At 50.5% G+C, this 25,904-nt stretch overlaps 1 protein-coding gene across 1 annotated transcript in view; it reads right to left on the bottom strand.

The window, feature by feature from the left end:
* Window positions 1-25,904, bottom strand: part of LOC147732882 (protein mono-ADP-ribosyltransferase PARP14-like) — a 1,251,483-nt gene that overhangs the window by 115,120 nt on the left and 1,110,459 nt on the right. The window lies entirely within an intron of this gene.

Below are 25,904 nucleotides of genomic sequence, written 5' to 3'. Positions count from 1 at the left end.
GGTGTAGGCGGAAAGGCGTACAACAGACCGCAACTCCACTCACGACGAAAAGTGTCTCCGAGCGAGTGCCGCCTTGGAAATTCCAACGCGCAGAACTGATGACATTGCACATTCTCTTCTGTGGCGAATAGATCTAACCAAGGCTCTCCCCACTGCTGAAAGAGGCCTTGCGCCAAGTCCGAGTTCAGACGCTATTCGTGATCCATCATGCACCGACGGCTGAGTTCGTCCGCCCTGGCGTTCAGGGAACCAGCCAGGTGTTGAACCACCAGAGTCACGCCCTGATGTTCCAGCCACTGCCAGAGGCGCAGAGCCTCCTGGCAAAGGGTCCACGACCCCACCTGCCCTGTTTCTTGCAGTACCACATGGCGGTGGTGTTGTCCGTGAACACCTGCACTACACTCCCCCGGACAGAGGGGAGGAATGCCTTCAGTGCAAGCCAGATCGCCCGCAGCTCCAGAAGGTTGATGTGGAGGCCTCTGATCTCCGCCTCTCCCATGTGCCCCCCCCCAGCCCTGGAGGGACGCGTCCGTCACAACTACGTGCTCCGGGTGGGGTAGGGAGAGGGATCTGCCGCTGACCCAATCGCGGTCCGTGAGCCACCACTGCAACTGTCTTGCAGTGCCCTCCGAGATCAAGTTGCCCTGATGCTGGGCCCACTGAAACTTCAGGTCCCACTGCAGAGCCCGCATCCGTCACCTGGTGTGATGCACCAGAAGGATGCAGGAGGCCATCAGCCCCAGAAGCCGCAGCGTCAACCTGAACGAGACTCGGGATAAAGGCTGAAAGATCGGAATCAGAGCCTGAATATCCCGAACCCGCTGTTTGGGAGGATAAACCCGAAACTGCTCAGAGTCTAGAACCGCTCCGATGAAGAGGAGCTTCTGAGAGGGACACAGGTGCGACTTCGGCACATTGATGGAGAAATCCAGCAGGTGCAGGAGGTCGGCCATAGTCTGGAGGTGGTTGACGACTGTCTGGGGCGAGCCCGCCTTCAACAACCAGTCGTGGAGGTAGGGGAAGACTGACACCGCTGACCTGCTCAGATGAGCTGCGATCACCGCCATCACTTTCGTGAACACCCATGGGGCGCTGGTAAGGCCAAAGGGGAGCACGGTAAACTGAAAGTGCTCGTGGCCTACCGTGAACCGCAGGTAACGCCGGCAGGATGGGGATGTGGAAATAGGCGTCCTCCTGCAATTCCAACGCTACCATCCAGTCTTCGGGGTCCAGGGCAGCTAAGACCTGAGCCAAAGTCAGCATCTTCAACTTCTCCTTCTAGAGGAAGCCTTTGACGTTCTGGAGGTCCAAGATAGGGCGTAGGCCCCCTTTGCCCTTCTTGGGAACCAGAAAGTAGTGGGAGTAACAACCACACCCTACTTCTGGCCTAGGAACGTGCTCGATGGCCCCCTTGGCCAACAGGGCCGTAACTTCCTCTTGCAGAAGTTGCAAGTGATCCCCCGACACGCGGTGGTACTGCGGTGGCATGGCTGGAGGGGTCGCCTCGAAGGGGAGGGAGTAGCCCCTTCGGACGATTTGCAGTACCCACCTGTCCGATGTGATGGAGTGCCAGTGGAGGAGGTGATGGCGAACCCTGCCCCCCACTGGCGTCAAATGGGCCTGAAAGCTCGGACTAGGAAGGCTTTGAGGCGGATGCTGCGGGGGTGGATGTGGACTAGCCGTGCCGTTGTCCTCTGTTATTGCCGCAACGGTAACCACGTCCGCCAACGCGCTGAATGTTAGTCTGTGGCCCGTGGCTGGCAGGACGTGTGGGAGCACCCCTTCCGTGGCCATGAAAGGAGCGCTGGGCAGAGGATTGCTGGCGCGGGGCCGACAGGCCCAAGGACTTGGCTGTAGCCCTGGAGTCCTCAAAGCGTTTCAGCGCATGATCTGCCTTGCCACTGAAGAGGTGGCTGCCATCGAACGGCATGTCCATAAGGGTGTTTTGGATATCGGCCAAAAAATTGGCGGACCTCAGCCAGGCGTGGAGGTGAACCGCCACAGACGTGGAAATCGCTCTTCCTAGCGAGTCTGTGGTATCCAGTCCACATCTAATAGAGTACCGTGCTGCGTCTCTTCCCTCTGCAAGGGCTTGAGCGAGTTTCGCCCGGGCTCCCTCCAGGCACTCAGGCAGCACAGCCGCAACCGTATCCCACATAGAGTGGGTGTAACGGCCCAAGAGGCACGTGGTGTTGACTGACCGCAACCCCAAACTAAGGGAGGAGAACCAATTCTTTCCGAACTGTTCATACATCTTGGATTCCCGATCTGGTGGTGCCGTCGGGAATGCGGATTGGGAGGTAGAGGCTTGGATAACCAGACTCTCGGGGGTGGGGTGGGTGGACAAGAAACTAGGGTCGCCCGGAGCTGGGCGGTGGCGCCTAGCGACGTTCCTATCTACAGGCGGGCCTGTAGTGGGCCTGGACCAAGTGCCCCTCAGGACGTCCGTGAGAGCCTCATTAAACGGTAGTAGAGGCTCTGGTGAGCTTACCTACGGTTTAAGGACCTCTGTGAGGATTTTGGACCTCACTGTAGCGACGGGGAGCTCAAGAGCCAAGGTCTTGGCTGCCCTCATCAGCACCACACTATATGCTGCCCCCTCCTCCGTAGCCACGGTAGGAGGGGAGACAAAACCAGTGTCTGGGGAGGTATCCAGGCCACTGGCTTCCCCTAGTTCCTGTGTCCAGTCCTCATATGACTGGCACTCACGTGCTAGGGGGTCCTCAGACCCCACCAGTCACCCTTGTCGTCCATGTCCTGAAATTCAGGAATAAAGGATGGACCCAGATTCTCGAAGAATTGCTCTTCGGCCGGCGTCGAATGCGGCGTCGAGCAACGCCGCTCCGGTGCCGGATCCGGACCGAGGGTCGGTCCAGGGACGGCATCATCCGAGGACGGCGCCGGGGGTGACACCCTAGGGATTGACGCCGGCGGGGTCGTAAGGTCGACCAGCGGCGACCCGGATCCAGTGGGGCCATGCGGCGTCGGGACCGAGGTTGCCGACGGCGCCGAAGCATCTGGCCCGCTTGGGCTCCCAGTCGGGTCCACTGGGCCTGAAGGCGCCGTGGAACCCGACGGAGGAGAGAGCGACCTCATGGCCATGAGGAAGGCGTCTATCTCCTACGGCGTCACGTTCTGCCCAGGGACCGGCAGATATGGAGCAGGCCACGATGCCTGCGGCTCCGACGGAGCCGCGTGGGTGGTGTCACCCGAACCCCCGGCCGCGTCGCGGGGAGTCAGAAGAGCGATGTCGCCTCTTCGACTTCTTGTGCCTCTTACCGGAGGACTTGGAGCCCGACAAGTGGTGTTGACTCGCCGAGCTGTGATGACTCCGGCCCCGCGACCGGTCCCTCAACCTCCTTCCGGACCGGGACCTCAAGCGGCACGGGGTCGACTGCCAAAGCTCGAGGCGCTTGCGCGACGGCTCCCGCCTAGCCTTCGACGTCAGGGCCCGGCAGTCAGGGCACGACTTGTCATCGTGGTCGGGCCCCAGGCAATGTAGGCACCGGCGGTGGGGGTCGGTAACCGACATCAGTCGGTTGCAGTCGGCTCAGGGCTTGAACCCGAGCATCCCTACCGGCACCGATGGAGTCGTAGACTCGAAACGGATCCAAAGAGGATCGGAAAAGCTTAGTCAAAAAGTGACTAAAGGGTACCACTTTCTCTGGACCTGCGCTTGCTGGCGCGGAAAATAGATGAACTGACGTCAGTGCGTGAGGGCAGCGTCTAAGTACTCCGACGACGTCATCCCGGCGCGAACGACGGACGCGGAGCCGCAGACGACGCCTACCGACACGCAGGGGTGGTGCTACGCAAAATTTTCTGGATCCAGTCTGACGCCTGGGGATATTCTAAGGTAAGGAATCTAATACTAACCTGTTTCTTTCAGATGTGTCCCGATTGCGCTAACTCATATTCCTGCTGCAAATGAGAAAAGGGGACCACCTCACCTGACTTCCACAAATCACCCACCTTGGATATACCTATAAGGTCCCATCGATCAAAGCCCCTCAAGCGAATCAACCTGCCCAATTGCTAGCTATACCATAGTGGTTTGGCCTGCGTAATTTTCCCCTCCCATCACAAACTTTTGGTAGCCGCCCTCCACACCTGCACCGCATGTCCCGTAGGGCCAGTCAGGACGGGCTTTAATGACTGTACATAAGGAGCCCCTTCAAAGCTACCTCCCGGGGGGAGCCATCTGTCGATCTGGAAGGCTGGGTCGCCCTACGGCCTATACATACATAGATGCAGTGTGGTAAAAGGAGGACGCTTTTATTTTAGCAGCAACCAATTACTCATATAATGTGAATGCCTTTTAATATTTAATATGATGTATCTAAGGATAGTGCTGTAACATTTTGCACAGCTGATAGGCAGTACTAACAAAATGTTGGGCATCTATTTTTAATTTTGTTAAGTCCTAGTTGTACACATTCGTTTTTCTCTGTGAGGCCTACTTTTTCCTATTGAGTGCCTTTTTCTAGGTAAAGTTAGTTTTAACATTATAGAGCTCTGGCTATACCCAAAGGTCTCAAAGTGCTTTATTTGTTGTGAGATAACATTTACAAGTGGTATCTCTTTTTATGGAAGGCTAGGCAATTCTTCTTCATGGTTTAATTCAATTTTTTTTACCATTGTGGCAATAAAATAATTGAATGTTCACACATCTATACTTTGTTACTGCTTCTACTTTCCATAGTAGCGTGCAGCTACTTAACATACTTTATATAATTCATTCTTTGAAATTTAAAGTGTAATTCTTCAAATGGCATCTGCAGAACACAATGACGACAACAAACCAAATTGAGCTAATCCCAAACATTTTCAAGAAGGGGCCACACACTCATAACACACAACACAGCTTGCTAAGGCAAGCCATCTTTACACAAAGAGCACAGTCACTACTCACTCAAACAAGTTCTTCACAAGCATTACCACCAGTGTCAGTCCACAAACCTCATAGACACTCAAACACACTATCAACCAACAAATCAACACTAGGACAAAAACAAGAGGCAGCCCACAGACTATACTCAAACCAAACCAATTGTTAATCATATTTACAAACAAGAGAGCTCTAAAAAGCAGTCCAGAGACTGCACCAAGACAAGTTAACAGCCCAAAGACAGTTCCATGTTACAAATATCATAAGGAGAAAAATCCCCACATTTATACACAATCAAACATATAATCCTTTTAAAATCAAATGACCCATTTACTGGCCATCGTAGATCAGGATCCTTTTTCGTGTATTTGTTCCACAGTGTACTATATATTTATGGAAGAAATACCAAATTTAATGTACATAAATCTATTAGGTGTCCCCTCTAGGGGAGCTGGCGGACTACTTTCTAGATCCATATTGGTATCTCCAAGACAGCAACACATTCTACGAAGTGTGCTAGGAGCAGGCATGCCAAAAATATTATAATAAAATATAATATTATAATCAAATAGTATTTATCTCAAGTATAAAAAGTAGAGACAAAAATCTAATTAACTGCCTTTGTTTATTGCAACAAACAAACAAACAAAACCAGCATCTTGGCCAAGCAAATCCAAAATCAAGAGTGGAGCTTCAGCGACCTTACCATAGAAGACAGGCTCTAGCTCCAGACCTTTTCCAAAATACGCCGAATTACCAGTTTGTCTGGCAGAGTGTTCGCAAATACTCTGTCTTTACCAAATCATAAGGCATGCCTCATACAGGGGTCTGCAAACACACCCAAAACAAGATAGGCTAAAACCCCCAAGCCTTTGCAAGAAGAGACCGAATTACCAAGTGGCCCGGCGGAACACTCAAGAGCGAATTTTACTAAATGACAAAAGTCTCCAGCCTCCACCTGCCAAGCTCTGGGTCGACCTAATGGTCACTAGAAAAACTTCCACCAAAGGAGATCTCAGTCGGGGACAGGCCAGGGTCAAATCAGGAAAACTGGAAAAACAGGTCGGTCTGCAAAAATAATCTACTGTGGAGGTACCCTCGTGCAGGGTACCTCCACAGTAGATTCCTGTCTTTCCGTCAAGACAGCTCCTTTGGATGGCCGCGTCTCCAATGAGCCCCACGAGTCGGGCACCAATTTGTGGAAATTAGCCTTTTTAGGGGCCCACCGGTGCAGGGGTTCACCCTTATCTATCCACTGGTCCATAAACAAACAAAATAGAGATTGGCACTGAAGCTGGAATATCAAATAACACGTTTATTAATCACTCATGAGTGGGACTACATCAATACAACACCCTTTTGCACTGTATGAGGTAGTACAAGGAATACAGAAACCAAGGGTCTTTTATACCCAGTTTGTTGCACAGTAAGCATGGAGACTCAACTAGAAGGTACAGGCATACACAGGAATAGCTATCGACTAACATGGACAAATAGAAACCACTTTGTCAGCAGAGTGGGTGGGGAGACAGAATTGCTTACATCAGTTGAAACAGCCTGACAGTTACATTCTAAGACAGGTGCATTCTTGCAGCTACAGGCCTTTCTGAGCTCATACATTGCTCTGGCTCAGTATCGAAGGAGTTAACTACAGTTGATGACTCAAGCAGAATAGAAAGGCAGGCAACAGTGAAGACGGCAGAATCACATGGCTAACAAAATGGGTGCCACAACTAAAATGGCTTCAACTTATGCGAACAACAATTTCTGCCATTTCCACAGTACATGCTGTGCTGGTGAAAAAGATGCGGTGTAGCATCTGAAGATATGTACTTGTATCTTGGGGTTTGTAAGTCTTTGTGTGTGAAACTTAATTCCTTATTAGCAGTATGTCGGTGTGAGTAAAATTGTGTATTATTTTATGTGCAGCCCCTTTTCTTTTTTAAAAGGAAGGGATGCAAAGAATTTTACACGGTGCACACAGGGTTGTGAAGCATATGATCGGTGAATGGGGGGGGGGGGGGGGAATTTTGGTATGCGTTCCATATGTTGTTTGACTGCTCTTTAGGATTAAACAGTGATTGGCACCTGCCTTTATATAACTACTTAATGATGTTTCCCCCCCCTAAATACATGTATACATATATGTAAATATCTACATGTATTCATATAACTACCTATATATAATATGCATTTTTATGTATTTAAATATGTATTACTATCCCGTAATCTTTAGTTTTATTGTGTGTTGATATTTGGGGATATATATCCCAATATTTGACCTGTAATAGCTACATATTTGCTTGTTGGGTGTAGAATATATATAAACCCATATGTACTACCCTGCCTATTGAGGGGTAATTCTGAAAGGGATATGGCTCTATGTACTTGTGTACAGATATGCCTAGCCTCTGTCTTTATGGGGGTGGGATAAACAGCATACATCTTTGACATAGTGTATCTGAGTGACGTGTTATTTTGGTATGAGAGGATTATTCTACAAAAGTAACCTACCATTGCAACTTTATAGTTTGTAGTGGCTCAGTAGGTAACGCTGTACTTGTGCTCGTATTAGTACTTGTAGCCTGATGTTCTGTTCTCCTATTGCATGTTGCAAATGGTATGCAGCAAAAGATCGTTTTTAGCATAATTAGATTATAGATTTGTAGTGGCTCATTGAACTAGTGGCATGTGTGCATTCATTATTAGTTTTATGAAAACCCCTGTTGATTTATTGCATATGCAAAAATGATTGTCAGGCAATCATGCAACCCTGTGACGCACAAGTTACTACTTGTGTAACGATATATCTGTAAGAGACATTAGTTAGTGATAGATTCCTTACCTCAGAATATCCCCAGGCGTCAGACTGGATCCGGAAATGTTTGCGTAGCAATACCCCTGCGCGTCGGTAGGCGTCGTCTGCGGCTCCGCGTCCGTCGTCGTTGGCGCCGGAATGACGTCGTCGGAGTACTTAGACGCCGCCCATGCACGCTGACGTCAGTTCTGATACACAGCTTTTCCGCGCCAGATACGCAGAGCCATGATAGAACCAACACTGGTGCCATGAAACTAGGGCCCTGAAAGGGGATGACCTTAACCCTAGATATCGGTTCGCAGAACGGGGAGGATGGGTGGGTCGGTAAGGAATCTATCACTAACTAATGTCTCTTACAGATATATCGTTACACAAGTAGTAACTTGTGCATCTGAAAGAGACACGTTAGTGATAGATTCCTTACCTTAGAATAGATACCCCAGCAATACCAACCCCGGTGGTGGGTCTGCGAACCAATATCACACCAGAAAGTCCTGGAGGACGGAACGGCCAAAGAAGCCATCCCTCCGGACTTGACTGTCCAGGCAGTAGTGTCTTGCGAACGTGTGCAGCGAGGCCCACGTCGCTGCCTGGTAAATGTCCTGTAAGGGGACTCCTCGGCCCAGGGCAGTCGTTGTTGCCGTGGCACGAGTGGAATGAGCCCGCAATCCAGCAGGGGGCTCCTTTTTCGCCATGGAGTAACATGCCTGAATACACAAGATGATCCACCTCGAAATGGTCCTCTTGTGTACTGCCTTTCCCTTCTTCGCGCCCACGTAACCAACAAAGAGTTGGTCATCCACCCGGAATTGGCTTGTGCGATCTAGGTAATAGGAGAGCGCACGTTTTGGATCCAGACGGTGGAGCCTCTCTTCCTCTTTCGAGGGATGCGGAGGCGGAAAGAAGGTGGGCAAATAAATGGACTGCCCGATGTGGAAGGCCGTGACAACCTTGGGCAGAAAGGAAGGTCGTGTACGGAACACCACCTTGTCCGGATGAACAGATAGGAAAGGTGGAGTAGAAGAAAGAGCCTGGAGCTCACTCACCCTCCTGGCAGAGGTGATGGCGACCAGGAAAGCAGTCTTCAATGTGAGAAGACGGAGAGGACAGTTATGGAGCGGCTCAAAGGGAGCACACATCAGATAGGTGAGAACAAGATTCAAGTCCCACTGGGGCATCACAACGGGAACAGGAGGAAACATGTGTGTGATGCCCTTCAGAAATCTATTTATAATGGGGGACTTGAATAAGGAAGGTTGATCAGGTAGCCTTAAGAAGGCGGAAAGAGCAGAGAGGTACCCTTTAAGAGTGCCCAGAGCAGAGCCCTGCTGGGCAAGGGAAAGAAGGAAGAGCAACACTTCAGAAAAGGTGTGCAGAGAGAGGATCCACAGCCTTTGCTGTGCACCATGCCACAAATCTGTTCCACCTGCAGGCGTATACCGACTTTGTGGAGGGACGCCTGGCTGCCAGCATGATATCACAGACTTCGGGAGGCAAGTCAAATGGCCTCAACTGTCGCCGCTCAATCTCCAAGCTTGTAGGTGGAGACTGGACAGGTTCGGGTGCAGCACCGCCCCCTGCTGCTGCGACAGAAGGTCCTCCCGAAGAGGCAGACGAATCGGGGGATCGACTGACATGCTGAGTAGCTCGGGATACCAGTATCTTTGTGCCCAGTCCGGAGCCACAAGGATAACCTGGGCCCGGTCGCGCCTGATCTTCTTCAGCACTCTGGGCAGAAGTGGTATAGGCGGAAAGGCGTACAATAGACCGCAACTCCACTCGCGACGAAAAGCGTCTCCGAGCGAGTGCCGCCTTGGAAATTCCAACGCGCAGAATTGATGACATTGCGCGTTCTCTTCTGTGGCGAATAGATCTACCAAGGCTCTCCCCACTGCTGAAAGAGGCCTTGCGCCACGTCCGAGTTCAGACGCCATTCGTGATCCATCATGCACCGTCCGCTGAGTTTGTCCGCCCTGGCATTCAGAGAGCCTGCCAGGTGTTGAACCACCAGGGTCACGCCCTGATGTTCCAGCCATTGCCAGAGGCGCAGAGCCTCCTGGCATAGGGTCCACGACCCCACACCGCCCTGTTTGTTGCAGTACCACATGGCGGTGGTGTTGTCGGTGAACACTTGCACTACACTCCCCCGGACAGAGGGGAGGAGTGCCTTCAGTGCTAGACGAATCGCCCGCAGCTCCAACATGTTGATATGGAGCCGGGACTCTGATCTCCGCCTCTCCCATATGGCCTCCCCAGCCCTGGAGGGACGCGTCCGTCACAACCACGTGCTCCAGGTGGGGTAGGGAGAGGGATCTGCCACTGTCCCAGTCGCGGTCTGTGAGCCACCACTGCAGTTGTCTCGCAGTGCCCTCCGAGATCAAGACATGATCGGACAGGTTGCCCTGATGCTGGGCCCACTGAAACTTCAGGTCCCACTGCAGAGCCCGCATCCGCCACCTGGCGTGATGCACCAGAAGGATGCAGGAGGCCATCAGCCCCAGAAGCCGCAGCGTCAACCTTACCGAGACTCGGGATAACGGCTGAAAGATGGGAATCAGAGCCTGTATATACCGAACCAGCTGTTCGGGCCGGTAAACCCGAAACAGCGCCGAGTCGAGAACCGCTCCGATGAAGAGGAGCTTCTGAGAGGGGCACAGGTGTGACTTCGGCACATTGATGGAGAACCCCAGCAAATGCAGGAGGTCGGCCGTAGTCTGGAGGTGGCTGACGACTGTCTGGGGCGAGCCCGCCTTCAACAACCAGTCGTCGAGGTAGGGGAAGACTGACACCCCTTGCCTGCGCAGATGAGCCGCGACCACCGCCATCACCTTCGTGAACACCCGTGGGGCGCTGGTAAGGCCGAAGGGGAGCACGGTAAACTGAAAGTGCTCTTGGCCTACCGTGAACCGCAGGTAACGCCGGTGGGCCGGCAGGACAGGGATGTGGAAATAAGCGTCCTGCAGGTCCAACGCTACCATCCAGTCTTCCGGGTCCAGGGCAGCCAGGACCGGAGCCAAAGTCAGCATCTTGAACTTCTCCTTCCGGAGGAAGCCGTTGACGTTCCGCAGGTCCAAGATAGGGCGTAGGTCCCCTTTGCCCTTCTTGGGTACCAGGAAGTAGTGAGAGTAACATCCACACCCTACTTCTGGCCCAGGAACGCGCTCGATGGCCCCCTTGGCCAAGAGGGCCGTGACTTCCTCTTGTAGAAGTTGCAAGTGGCATTGCGGTGGCATGGATGGAGAGGACGCCTCGAAGGGGAGGGAGTAGCCCCTTCGGACGATCTGCAGCACCCACCTGTCCGAAGTGACTGTGCGCCAGTGGGAGAGGTGATGGCGAACCCTGCCTCCCACAGGCGTCACATGGGCCTGAAAACTCGGACTAGGAAGGTTTCGAGGCGGGTGCTGTTGAGGGAGGTGTGGACTAGCCTCGCCGTGGTCCCCGACCGCCTCCACGGCGGTTTCCACGTCCGCCACCGCGCTGTTGAACATTCTGCGGCGCGTGGCTGGCAGTACGTGGGGGAACGCCCCTTCCGTGGCCACGAAAGGAGCGAAAGGCACCCGATTGCTGGCGTGGGGCCGTGAGGCCCAAGGACTTGGCCGTAGCCCTAGAATCCTTGAAACGTTCCAGCGCATGGTCTGCCTTGTCGCCGAAGAGGCGACGGCCATCAAACGGCATGTCCAGGAGTGTGGCCTGGACATCGGCCGAGAAGTTGGCGGAGCTCAACCAGGCGTGGCGTCGAACCGCCACTGTCGTTGCCATCGCCCTGCCCAGTGAGTGCGTTGCATCCAGCCCACACCGGATAGAAAAACGTGCTGCATCTCGGCCCTCCGCAAGGGCTTGGCCAAGTTTAGCCTGGACCTCCTCCGGGCATTGTGGCAGCACCTCCGCAACCGTATCCCACAGAGTGTGGGTGTAGCGGCCCAAGAGACAGGCGGTATTCACAGACCGCAGCCCTAAGCTAACAGACGAGAATACCTTTTTCCCGAACTGTTCGTATCTCTTGGATTCCCTGTTGGTCGGGGCCGACGGGAATGAGGTCTGGGAGTTGGAGGCCTGGATGACCAGGCTCTCGGGGGTGGGGTGGGTGGACAAAAAGCATGGGTCGCCCAGGGCCGGGCGGTAGCGTCTGGCCACGTTCCTATCCACAGGCGGACCTGTGGCGGGCTTGGACCAAGTGCCCACAAGAACGTCACACAAGGCCTCATTGAACGGCAGCAGAGTCTCACTGGAGCTTGCCTGCGGTTTGAGGACCTCTGTGAGGAGGTTAGTCCTCACGGCTGCGACGGGGAGCTTAAGGTTTAAGGCCTTAGCTGCCTTCGTCAACACTACGCTGTATGTAGAGCCCGCCTCCGAAGCCACAGTCAGAGGGGAGCTAAATCCAGTGTCTGGCGAAGTGTCAAGACCACTGGCTTCCCCAAGCTCATATGTCCAGTCCTGCAGTCCAGTGCCAGAGGGTCCTCGGACCACTCCCAATCTTCCTCGTCACCTGTATCCTGTAAACCAGGATTAGTAGACAGGGCCTCCTCGTGGAGATAAAAATCCCCAAAGGCCGACGGAATCGGCGCCCAGCGGCGCCCTTCCGGCGCCTGAGTCGGACCGCAGGAAACATTGGGGGCGGCAACCACAGTGGGCTCCGGGGGCGACACCCGTGGGGACGGCGCCGGTGAGGTCGTAAGGTCGACCGGCGACACCCCGGATCCGGAGCCGGATCCGGTGAGGTCCTGCGGCGCCGAGACCGAAGTCGCCGGCGGCGTCGGGGCCGAAGCACCCGCGGCGTCGGAGCCGAAGCACCCGACCCACTAGGACCTCCGGTCGGGGCCGATGAGCCCGAAGGCGCCACTGGACCCCACTGAGGAGGGAGGGACCTCATGGCCATGAGGTACCGCTCGATCTCCTCTGGCGTCGCGCTGTGCCCAGGGACCCGAAGGTGTGGGGCAGGCGGCGACGCTTGCCACTCCCGCGGAGTCGCGTGGGCGGTGTCGCCCGAACCCCCGGCCGCATCGTGCGAGCGTCGGGGTGGGTCGGAGGATCGATGACGTCGCTCCGACCTCTCATGCCTCTTACCTGAGGACTTGGAACCTGACGACCGGTGTCCACTCCCGGAGCTCCGATGACTCCGACCTCGCGACCTGTCCCTCGACCTCCCGTGGGACCGGGACCGGGACCGGGACCTGGAGTGGCGCGGGCCAATTGCCTCATCTCAAGTCGCTTGCGGGACCGCTCCCGCCTAGCCTTCGACGTCAGGGCCCGGCAGTCGGAGCAGGTTCGATCGTCATGGTCGAGGCCTAAGCACTTCAGGCACCGGCGATGGGGGTCCGTGACCGACATCAGTCGATCGCACTTCGAGCAGGGCTTGAACCCGGGCATCCCTACCGGCACCGATAGAGTCGAAGACTCGACAAAAAAGAGTGATCAAAAGATCAAAAAAGTTCAGTCAAAAATTGACTGGGGGTAGAGCTTCTCCGGATCTGCGCTAGCTGGCACGGAAAAATGAAGAACTGACGTCAGCGCTCATGGGCGGCGTCTAAGTACTCCGACGACGTCATTCCGGCGCCAACGACGCCGACGACGGACGCGGAGCCGGAGACGACCCCTACCGACGCGCAGGGGTATTGCTACGCAAAAATTTCCGGATCCAGTCTGACGCCTGGGGATATTCTAAGGTAAGGAATCTATCACGAACGTGTTTCTTTCAGATTGTGCTAACTGCTGCAGTTGCACATGTTAGTGGGTTTTTAGGCATATGCACTGTTGCTCTTTAAGCTAAATGCCCCTGTATTCAATCATTTTATGGGGGGACGGAGGCTGTAGTAATTTTTAACTGTTGCAATTTTTTTCCTTGTTATTGCGCTTTTAGGCACATGGGTTGTGGATGCTATATGTTATATAGCATAGCCTTGGAAATTGCCACGAAACACCTCATGTGCTTAGAGAAGACAAGGTCAATTTCTTTTCCTGGATTTTGCAGAGCAAAGTTCTGTTCTCTCTTATGTTGCTGGAATAGTAAACCTGCTGTCCTATGTCTGCTTAGAGTGCAGCTAAGGAATGCGCTTCTTGGAGATAAGCACCCCATTTACAGGATCTTTGTGTTTGATCTGTAGGCCATTTTATGGTCCTTACAGTCTATTGTGTCTGTCCTGGCAGGGAATGGGGCACGGGGAGGGGGTGTATAACATTCCTGTCCGCTTTGCAGAAACTTTGTAAATGTGAGCTGCATTTGGTGCCGCGTTAGAAGTGTTCTGCCCAGCTATGTAATGCCTGAGAAGGTGAGGGAGCGTTTGTTTTGCATCCAGCTATAACATTATCAGATGGCTTAGTGAATGTATTTTCTGTTGCAATGCTAAATATTTGGGAAGTAGAAACTCTCGTAGGTCTGCATATTATTTGAGAGATCCCTAGAATCTACTTTTAAGCCAAAAAAAACCCTGTGTTGGTAACCCTTGTAAACATAGCGAGCTGAGCTATGTTAGGAACCAAGTGGAAGACGGGTATATTTCGTTTTCCAGAAATCCTGTGGTATATGGAAGAGGCACCGTATGTGCATTGCCAACATAATAGTAAAAACTATGAAAGTATGTTTAAATGATTTAGACACCCTATACAAAGTGTGTTAACAGGACATTGACACATTTGCTGTAAGCGAAGCCTGGTAGACGTGCTTCTATTGTCCAACTTTGTAAAAAAAACTATGTCTGTGCTGCGCTATTTAAAATGTTACTATAGTATGTGAAGCAATTCACCCGTGCTCTTGCTCCTATATTAGGTGGACCATTTCACCTGTGCTCTTGCTCCTATGTTAAATAATTAAAGAGCATCTTCTTACCTTGTTTCAGGATGAAGCATCAGCTCCATGCAAAAACTTTCCCCCAAATACCTGGAGACTGTGTTCTGCCAGCAAACAATGTACTTGCCCTGGTGCATGAGGAAGAAAGTGAGCAGTGGTAAACAAACTGCTTCGCTCAAAGATTTCCCACTCATGCAACCTTCCTTGGTACCACCTATCTCGTCTGAGTTACTGGTGGGCTTTCTCTGCTGCCTGCGTGTGCTGCTGTCGTTTCTTAGACATCTTCAGTGCACCTCTCCATTGTGGAAAAAATAATCTGAGAGCTTGCACACACACAAAGGGGGTTGTAGCCTGACCAGGGGGGTCAGGTTTCACAAACTCCCAACAGAGAGAAAACAAGCATTTGCAATGCAATAGGTCTCGCATTAGGAACGTTTGAGCTATTGGTCTTGTAAATGACAATTTATTTATTTATGTGTTGTTTTTGAAAATAGCTAAATTAATAGCTTTCTCATTTACAATGCCAATAGTTATAACTTTCGCAAATGTGACACCTATAGCATTTGTAATGCAACATGTTTTGTATTTACGTGACTTAGATGTATTGATATTACAAATAACAATGGCTTTTAATTTTTTAAAATATTGAATACTTAAATAATTTATTTAATTTATAATGGCGATAGCTTAAACTTTTTTTAATAACTTTTGCGAAGATTATGTTCAGTGTATTTTATTGTGACGAAAATCCAAGAACGGAAGTGAAATATTAACATCTTTTTGTGACATTTGTAATAAAGCTTGAAACATTGAGAGAACATATTTGAACCAGTGATGCTGTGGTGGTGCTGAGTGGTGCTGTGGTTGCACTGAGTGATGCTTTGGTTGCGCTGAGTGATGCTGTGGTTGCGCTGAGTGGTGCTGTAGTTGCGCTGAGTGGTGCTGTGGTGGTGCTGAGTGATAATGTGGTGGTACTGAGTGATAATGTGGTGCTGCTGAGTGATGCTGGTGTAGCGCTGAGTGATGATGTGGTGATGCAGAGGGCAGAAAGGCACAAAAAACGAGTCTAACAGAGGGCAGAAGGGCACAAAAAACGAGTCTAACAGGGGGCAGAAAGGCACAAACAAGGAAGCGGAAGGGGGAAAACAGAGAGAAAAGAAGAACAGAGAAAGAGAAGAGAACGAATAAATGGGAAAAGAAAAGTCACATAGTTAAGTTAAATGTAGTATTGTGGCATATATTTACACACTTATTCTGGATTAAATTCAAACGGAAAAGAAGAACTAGACGGTCTAACTACTTAAGATCCAGAGTAAAAATGTATGCACCCCGTCTCCTGCGAGGATTTAAAAAAACAAAAAACAAAAAGTGTTCGCTTTTTAGGTGTGCGAGCGTGAAAAACATCTGTAAGGAAGTATGATCGGAAGATATTATTATTTTTGTTTGTGTGCTGTACTGGCACATATCGGGTGAATTCTGACCCTGCCCAGTCTTCTACAAATCCCATCTGCAAAATAAACCAGCAGGCAAAGAACAACAAGGGAGAAAGGGTGGCGAGACGCATGGGGAGCAGCAGCCTTTGATGTGCCGGCCGGCCATGCAGTGAATAATTAGGGGAGGAGAAATGCCGGCCTGAGGCCGAGCGCAAAGCAACAGATGGCATTTCTCCTCCCCCAATTATTCACTGCATGGCTGGCCGGCACATCAAAGGCTGCTGCTCCCCATCCGGCTCGGGCGGATAGAAGCGCGTTCACGAGACCTCATCGAGGTCTCGTGAACTTCTGGAAATCCGCGTGTGTGTCTATTCCTAAATATCGTACACCCGACCGACATTACGAGGAGTGTTTATTAAGTTTCCATTTCTCTGTAAAACATACAGATGAAGCCGAACTGCAGAGAGGATCGTATTCTTGCTAGGTGTGTGTGCTATTACATGCTTTCCCTTCTCACACTCGGGAACCGCTGTATGGGAGCAATTTAGACACACAAAGAATTCCAAAGTAAATAAACAGATAACTTCAAATAACAATATTACCAACAACAAACAAGATTAATAGTGAATAGGAAAACCGCTTTCAGAGAGCTGCTGCACTGTGCGTGAGGCATTCACCGATGCGATCAAGCATGATTACTGTATAGTTCACCCTCTCAAGCTACCATGTCTTTATATCAGAACCGTTTGTAGCGCGATGTGCGACAGCTGCTGTCTGCTTGCAAAGTGCTAAGAAAGAATCCAATGTAGAAGATGTCGCCCTAGAAAAAGTATTTCCGTCTCAGACTTCAGAAATCAAGTTTCTAAATACATCATGCTATAGGAAATGAGACAACACCTTTCCTTTGAACGGCTGGGCACAAAACTGTTCTCACGATAAGTGAGGAGGGGGAGGGGTTGACTTCCTGCTATTCACACTGTGCATGTTGTCCAATGACATTTACAACACACTGTAGGGAAAAGCATAATAGAAATATTTTATAAAAAATAAAAAAACAATTATTGGACTTAAGTTATTTTGAGAGCTGACCACGACAATACTGCAATGCAGATCAAACCGCAAACAGGTGGATGAAAGAGTGCAAATATAGACACACTCATGTTGTGTGTGGGCTGCTGCTATCAGCTCTTGAGGGCTTTTAAATGTGTGTCTCGGCTCTGCGAGGTATTTAAAGCCTGGCGCGCACCCCCGAGAGTGGCACATCGGGGATGAATACACTACAGACTGTGTTTAAAACACGAGTATTACTCAGAGCAAACAGAGGCCGGGAGCGAGCCAGCGCTAATTCGAGATAAGATAAACCAGTTTGTGGTTGGTGACAAAATGTAAGAAACTATTCATTTGGCTTGGTGTTTAAGTTCACAGTTTTTTGTTCAATTGTGTGAAAATGCTTCACTGAGCACGAACATTAAAACAAGAAAGAACGTAACAACCAAATCTATGGGCTAATAAAAAGACGTGGCGTTTGTGCATCTTAAAGTGAAAGAGTGAAGCAGGGGGCGGGAGCAGATCTCTTTGAAGTAGCTCACGGCCTCGAGGCCGTGAAAGTTAAAGCAATTAGGGGGGAGGTGGGAGGGAGGCTGATAGGCAGAAGGCTCCGGCAAGCTCGTGCACGAGAGCACATGCACTCGTGGAATTCCGCTTTGGGAGAGCTTAGTTTAAGTTCTTGGTTTCACTGCTATAGACTCGTCCTATTCATTCCTGCGGAATGGAATAGGCCGAGACCTAAAAAATAAAAGAAAACAAAAGCACTTTCCGACTCCAACCACTAGATGGCGGAAAATGCACAGTATGTGAATCTAGAAGACGTCTATGCTACATAACAAAAGATTTGCTAGAGCATGTTGCGTCAGCATTCCAATAAGGAGCGTTGCTTACCTCAACAGTGCACTGGTTTCTGCAGCGCAGAGCAGGACCAGGCTCTAGGGTCCTCTTCTCCCCGGTGCTTCTTTCTCCTCTCTGGGACTGTGAAACAGGGACCGGCTCAAACTAGTTATCAAAAATTGATTGTTAAATTATCTTTACACTTTATAGTTTTACCTTCAGTTTGTTTACTTTTATACTTGGGGGGAATGCCAGTGATAGCGGCCTCCACATGGGAATGATTGGAGGCTTAATGCACATAGTTAAGGTGTTTACTGGAAAATTGTATTCTGAGGATGAAGCTCAGAGATTATGCAGGTCAACACCCATGGCTTGACACCGGAGTATTGTAGCATAAGCTATTCAATCAGAAGGAAGGATGAAATGCAAAACAAGGAATAGTAAAAAAGAAAACCAAGAATACAAAGGTACTGGGGAAATGCCCTTTGTAGGAAAAGATGCTCAGTTTGAAGAGCCCACATGTGCTCATTGAGGAAGGAGTCCAGTCTATAAAAATGCACTTTGGTAACTATCTTTCTACCTGCAGATTCCTCACCTGGTGAATCCCTCCAGTCCCTAGACTGGATCTGGTAAGGAATATGCTACTTACCAGTATGCATCTGTTCTTGGCATAGAGGGCTGCAGAGTGGTACATTTATGAATAGATCGCCATCTGGTGTTGGGCTCGGATGATTGCACTTGTTTTTCTCTTGGAGAAGTCTTTTGTCGTCACGAGACTCCTCCTTTGGGTGCTAATGCGCATGGGCATCGGCTCCATCCTTAGATTGTTTTGCCATAGTAGGGTTAGATGGAGTAGTATGATAGAATACAGATAGAAATGCCCATGTAAGTGTATCTAAATAAGATAGTGTTGGAACAGACACAGGTTTCCGGGGAGGCTGGGAGGGTATGTACCACTCTGCAGCCCTCTATGCCAAGAACAGATGCATACTGGTAAGTAGCATATTCCGTTCTAGGCATATGGGCTGCAGATGGTACATTTATGAATAGACTATACAGCAGTTACCTCCCTAGCGGTGGTCACCAGTGTCTGTTGCAACAGTTTGAAATAAAGTTTTTAGTACAGCTTGTCCCACTCTAGCCTGTTGTGTTGCCTGCACATCGACACAGTAGTGTTTTGTGAAGGTATGCGGTGTAACCCAGGTAGCTGCTTTGCATATGTCATCTAGAGGAATGTTTCCTAAGAATGCCATAGATGCTCCTAGTTTACGTGTAGAGTGAGCTCTAGGAGGAACAATCAATGTCCTTTTTGCTTTTAAGTAACATATTTGTATACATTTTACAATCCACCTGGCAATGCCTGCTTTAGATATAGGATTGCCCTTATGTGTAGGAGAAAACGCTACAAATAGTTGTTTTGTTTTTCTGAAAGTTTGTGTTCTTTCTATGTAGTACAATATTGCCCTTTTGACATCTAATGTATGTAGGGCCCTTTCTGCTACCGTCTGTGGTTTTGGAAAGAAGACTGGTAGTTCCACTGGCTGATTGATGTGGAATGCTGAAATTACTTTAGGCAAGAATTTTGGGTTTGTTCTAAGAACCACTTTATTTTGGTGTAACTGTAGGAATGGTTCTTGTATTGTGAATGCTTGCAATTCACTTACTCTTCTGAGTGAAGTAATAGCTATAAGAAAAGCCACCTTCCATGTAAGGAATTGTATTTCACACCTATGCATAGGTTCGAAAGGTGGTCCCATTAGTCTGGTAAGTACTATGTTGAGATTCCAGACTGGGGAAGGCGGTAGTCTTGGTGGAATGACTCTTTTGAGGCCTTCCATGAAAGCTTTTATTGCTGGCACTTTAAACAGGGAAAGGTGTTGCCTGTTTTGCAGGTACGCTGCTATAGCTGCAAGATGTACTCTAATAGAGGTGTAAGCAAGGTTACATTGCTGCATGAGTAGTAAATAGCAAATAATCTGTTATGCCGAAGTTACCTAGCCCAGGGGCTGCAGCTGCATGGGTCTCAAAAGACGTCGGGAATCCTCGTTGCCGGACCAGGAGCCTGGAAGAAAGAAGTTGCTGGCAGGCGACCAGTGAAGAAAGTTCGGTGGATCCAAGCCTGGATCGATGGAAGATGACACCTGAAAGCAGAGGGGACCAAGTTCGAGACTACTAGCCAGTAGTCAGTGGGCACCAGGAGGGCACCGGATGGTAGCCACCTCGACAAGGTGAGTGGGTGACGCTGGGCTCGGAGATCTCACGGACCAGGAGGCGTTGTCGGCGACCAGGAAGGAGGATCGAGCTGTCCCACGAAGATAGAAGCTGTCGGCGTCGCTGGACCCAGGATTGGGCAACAAAGCCTTGGCAAATTCAAGGCCACGCGGTGGACCTAAAATGGCGTCTGGAGTGGACCAGGAGGGTCCGGGGTGCTTCTCTTCAAGAAGGAAGCAAGGGCCAGTCTGGAGCAACCAGACCAGCAGCAGTGATGTTGTCGGGCGTCGTGAGGAAGGCCACAAGCCAGCCGGCTAGTAGCCACACAGCGCGGTGAGCACGCAAAAGCAGAAGGGCCCCACGCAGATCGTGGAGATGCTGGAGGGCTGATCTTCGGTGCTGGAGCTGCTCAGGGTTGGGGCTTCTCGGACCCCAAAGCACTCACCAGTGGAGCACACGGTGGGCTTGTTGCAAAGAAGTCGTGCCGTCTTGGCGATCGTCGGTCCCTCGAGGTCTCGTCGCACTCACGGTTCTCAGCTTTGCTGTAGAGGTGAGTAGAGGTCAGAGGTGCCAGGGAAGCCGGGTCTCGTCGAGCTGGGTCGTCGGATTCGTGAAGAAGGACTTGCAGCAGACCGCAGTGTTCTTAGGATGGTGCCTGCGGATGCAGGGTGACTACTCCTTAGCCACAAGGGAGAATCTTGATGAAGAAATCTTGAAGTCCTTTCGAAGAAAGTCGTGTCTTGATTCCAAAGATGATCTAATTTGAACAGGGGGCCCGCTCCCATCTTTATACTAAAAAAGGGGGCTGACCCGGTGACTAGGTCCTGCCTATGGGTGGGACTAGGAGGGGGGTGGTTACACCCCTCTGCCATGCCGGACTTCCCCAGGCCAGGGGCTGGTGTGCCCCTGGAACTGGTTCAGACCGGCCTATGCGTAGTGAGCACCGGGGTGCCACTCAGCAGTCACCTTCCTGAAAAGCCCTGCCTACCCAGGATACACAAAACCATGTCTGGGACGGTGCTAGCACCGCCCCTGACAGGAAACCCTTTGTCCAGGCTCCCCTCACTGGGAGGACTCCCAGCTGCAGGGGGTCAGACTCGTGTCTGTGGTGGCAGCATCCATTTTGTGGAGCTGAGGCTTTGCTTAACTTTAACCGGGGTTCACAGTTACATACATGTCGTGTCCCTCTAGAAGGGTGGAATGCTAACCCCGTCGCCAGAATTGGCGAGGGGTTAGTATTCCAATTCGTATGACACCTTACTCGACATGTTTTGATAAAGCAATACCAAAGATAGCATTTAACCGCGAGGATTATAATGCACTTAAGAGTATATGGTATGCGTTATCATGGAACAGCTATTAGGACTTGATTCCGCAAGCTGCAGACAGGCTCAGCTCATGCCAGAGCACCATCTCACACGATTCCAAGCACTCTGCCTTCAGGATTGTCAAGGCCTGCCATAGGAGTGACTGATAGGAATCTGTGTGTCCATTTTAGTGTTAGGTATAGGTATACTACACCTACAGCAAAGGGTGATTACACGACTTTGCCCCAGCTGTCATGCAGCCAGTTGTGTCAAATTTAGGAGGCCAGCCAGGGGTGGCATAATACATGCTGCAGCCCCTGGCAGCCCTGGGTACACCCATGCCCTGAGTTACAGGGTCTGATAGGGTGGCCCAGTACCAATTGGAAATGTACCTAGGGTACATGGAATCCATTTTAAAGAGAGAGCAGTAGGCCTGGGGTCCTGATTGGCAGGGTCTCAGGTCGACTATGTCCAAAACCAGCTAAAACACAGGGCAAAAAGTTGGGGGCAACCATAGTCAGGATGTACCTTCCTACACAACCCCCCCCCCAAACGAAAGGAGATAAGGCTATCCTTGTCCAGGTAAGCCTCTATTACCTAAGTGGCCATATAAGGAAGTACCAGCTCTGGCTTGGTTTCCCCCTGTGTCATGGTCCACTAGGCAACCCCTCACCCTAAGGGTATCTGAGGGTCTCCACCATAGGGAATCTCTGTCTCCGGGGTGTCTTGGGAAAGAAAAAGGCTGATGCTGGGATGGAGTACTGAAGTGAGGCTCCTCTACCTTTGGGCTCAACTTCCTCCAATCACCATCCATCATATGTGCCTTTCTTTCTTTAGCTGAGATGCACTGAGCTCTCAGGGTCAGCCTCTGGCTACCTAAAGCTGGAGGCTGAGTCCCTCTGTTTGGCTTACTGGAGGGGCAGGTCAGGTCTGGGGTTTTTAGGCCCCATGTTTGGCTGTGCCCAACAGTGTCCAGCTGTGGGAGTTCCCTAACTACTTTTAAGGGGGATCCCTCAGGAGTCTGTTTTATTTTCACTTGGCCAGGTTTACCAGCTTCAGTGATCCTAATCTGCTGATTAAGGGGTTCCTTTGGACAGGGTGCCCTTTGAAGTCCACCACTGGCCTCCCTGACCTCTTCAGCCCTGGGCTGACTGAGGCAGGGTAGAGAGGTGCAGGTTACCTGCTCCAGACTGGGTCCCACCTGGGAAGGGTCCACTGCCATCAGGGGCTCTGCCAGGCTAGGCCTGACTACCTCTGGGGCAGTTCCTTCAACAGGGGTAGAGTCAGTTCCCTGAGGAGGCTGGCTCTCACCTAGTGTCTGGGAGGGGGAAGACTCTTCTTCCTCCTCAATGCTCTCTGTTTGAGTGGAGTGATCCATTGTTTCAGGCTTCACAACCTCACTATCTGTTTGAGTAGAGGCTGAGACCATTTCAACCTTGCCAACCTTTTCAGGAGGGCACTCAGTTTGTGTTTGGGCTGTGACTGTCACAGCCCTCCTATCCTGTTCTGGAAAGTCTGTCTGAGCCTGGGCAGTGGCTACCACTGCCCTTCCAACCTTTTCAGGGAGGAATGGTGCTGGGACTGGGGCTGTAGCTATTACTGCCCCACTAACCTGTCTGGATAGGCCTATCATTCTGGAATGAGTTTCTTGTTCCACCTCAGCCCATGCTGAGAGTTCCAGGTCATTCCCCAGTAAGCAATCTACAGGTAGGTTATCTGTCACTGCCACTCTCATGGGCCCTGTGACATTACCCCAGCTGAGCTTGACTACTGCCATGGGATGCCTTCTCTTCATTCCATGAATGTCTGTCACCTGATAAGTAAAACCAGGGGTCAGTTGAGCAGAGGGGACCAGATGGTCACTCACCATGGTGAGGCTGGCCCCTGTGTCTCTGAATGCCTCAACTTTCTGACCATTCACTAAAACTTCTTGTCTATACTTGCCCAAAATGTGGGGTCCAGTAGTGAAGTTGGCAAACCCCATGCCAGTCTCACAGACAAGAGTGTGGTCAGGGAACCTGGCTAAGCCATAGTCCTCCTGATTGCCCAAAGTAATGCCCACCACATTCTTGGGGGCACTCCCACCACCTGGGGGATTAACACTAGTGGTAACAGGAGGTTTAGGAGTATTACCTGGGGGTACATTTCCCTTATTGCCATTTTTAGGGCAACTGGCATCACTTTTGTAATGGCCCACCTGTTTACAGGTATGACAATAAGGTTTCTTTTGCTCTGAAGGAGTGTTCTGGGACCCACCACCCTTGTTGGAGTTTTGGGGCCCTTGGGAAGTCTTCTCTGTGGATTTATCTCCACCCTTCTCTTGAGGTTTGGTTGATTCCTTTTTCTGGTCACCACCCTGGTTTTTAGGCCTAACCCTGGTTCTGACCCATTTGTCTGCCCTCTTACCCAATTCTTGTGGAGAGGTCAGATCAGAGTCTACCAGGTGCTGGTGTAATAACTGGTTCTGACAATTATTTAAGATTTGCTCCCTCATAATTAGATTGTACAATCCTTTAAAATCAGTAACCTTACTACCCAGTAGCCAGCCTTCAAAAGCCTTAGTGGCACAATCAACAAAGTCAGTCCAATCTTGAGACTGAGTTTTCTGGGTGTCTCTGAACAGCATCCTGTATTGTTCAGTGGTTAAACCAAACCCATCAACCAGTGTATTCTTCAAGATTTGGTAATTGTTAGCATCCTCAACTCTAGTAGTGAGGAGCTTATCTCTACCTTTACCATCAAAGGAGAGCCACAAGATAGCTGCCCACTGACTTTGGGGAACACCCTGCACAGTGCAGGCTCTCTCCAAAGCAGTAATCCATTTGTGGATGTCATCCCCTTCCCTAAAGGGGGGCACTATCTTACTCAGGTGCTTTGTATCAAAACTCCTTTCCCTATTGCTAGGTTTATTGCTGCCACCAGTGGGCTGTGGCCCACATAATTCTTGCTCTCTAGCAAGGGCAAGTCTCTCTTTGGCCAGGGCAAGTTCTTCCCTTTCAATCCTCAGTTTGATTGCCCTTTCTTCTGCTTCATACACTCTCCTCTTAGGGGAAGACATCCCTCTGTGAGAAGAGTTGAGAGAGCCATTGGTTCGAAAGGATCTGTTAGAGCCTCTTGATAGAGACCTAACTCGTCCATTCCCAATGTTAAGCTGACCTGAGAGTGGGCCCAGGGGTCCCCCAGTACCAAGCTCATGTCTGCTTAAGTTGGACCTGGTTAGTCTAATGACTTCTACCTGTCCCTTGTCTGCCTCATCCCCTGACAACTGGTCATCATCCTCATCCTCAGCATCATCTGCTTCCTGGAGGGGATGGTCCTGGCTATCAAAGGGTCCCTGTAAGGAGGGCATACTTCCTTCTGGATTAGAAGGGTCTGGGTTACCAGCCCTACTGGCATCATAAGCCTCTAGGAGACCAATCAGAAAGGAAGTGGTGGGGTTAGACCCCTGTTTTAGTTTCCTGAGAGTACACACTTGTCTCATCTCATGGAAGCTAAGAGCAGTATATTTAGAAGGGACCTGTGGAGGGTCCACTGACACAAGGGGAGACTCAGAGTTTCCTCCTTTGTCCGACATACTGTTTCTAGTGTGGTGTAAGTGATGCACCTACCTACACTATGTGTTTACCTACTGATCCCTTGCTAAGAGTTGCAGCCAAGGTGTGCTAGGCCTTGAGGAGCTGCAACAGCTGGTTCAGTAGAACTCAGAGTATTCTAAGCTTAGTTATATGTACTAACAGTACTTATGTGATCTTTCAACAAGATATTCTTAGGATACGTGTGGTAAAACAACAGCAAGCTCAAATCCCAACCGCTGCTCACCAATGTGAGAAGGTGGCCTGATATGCAGTGGTCACTATTCTAGTGAACACTATGTATCAGTCCAGCAACCCTTATTGATGATTGGTTGTAAGTCAACCTTATAGACCAGCTATCCTAGTAGCGTGGATACGAGCAGTCTAAGGCTAAAGACTCGAGAGGGCGTGTTAAGCCAGCTGTTATACCACATATACCCCTTGAACACCAAGTGAAAGGACACCACACAAGTGTTATGAAAATAAACAGTTATTTATTAAAGATCACAACAGCCCTGTACTCTTTATGAGGACAGGGTACTAAGCACAAACCAAAACTCTTACGAAAATACTTAAGTTAGCACAGTATATACAAATGCCCGAGGGGCACGGAAAACCATATACTTGAAAAGTGGAATGCGAAATTACTAGCAGGTAAGTACAGTACTAATAGGCTTTGGAACCGCTAGGACTTGACTATAGAATCGTTAGATTACTTCTAGGAGACCCAGGGGACTCGGGTGCAGTGTGTGCACTCTCACGCGAGATGCGGGACAAAGTCTATGGTAGCTAGAATTGGCAAAGTTAGTGTTCTCGGGCGAACCCGACCTGGTAGGGAGAAAACGAAAGTAGATTCTGACCCTTGGATAGTGAGGCTATGCTGGGGCACCGAAATGCCGAAGTTACCTAGCCCAGGGGCTGCAGCTGCATGGGTCTCAAAAGACGTCGGGAATCCTCGTTGCCGGACCAGGAGCCTGGAAGAAAGAAGTTGCTGGCAGGCGACCAGT

Source organism: Lissotriton vulgaris, chromosome 2_1 (assembly GCF_964263255.1).
Source record: "Lissotriton vulgaris chromosome 2_1, aLisVul1.2, whole genome shotgun sequence".
Classification (NCBI taxonomy): domain Eukaryota; kingdom Metazoa; phylum Chordata; class Amphibia; order Caudata; family Salamandridae; genus Lissotriton; species Lissotriton vulgaris.
Note: the sequence above shows the minus strand (reverse complement) of the source record. Positions and strands in the feature narration are given on the sequence as shown.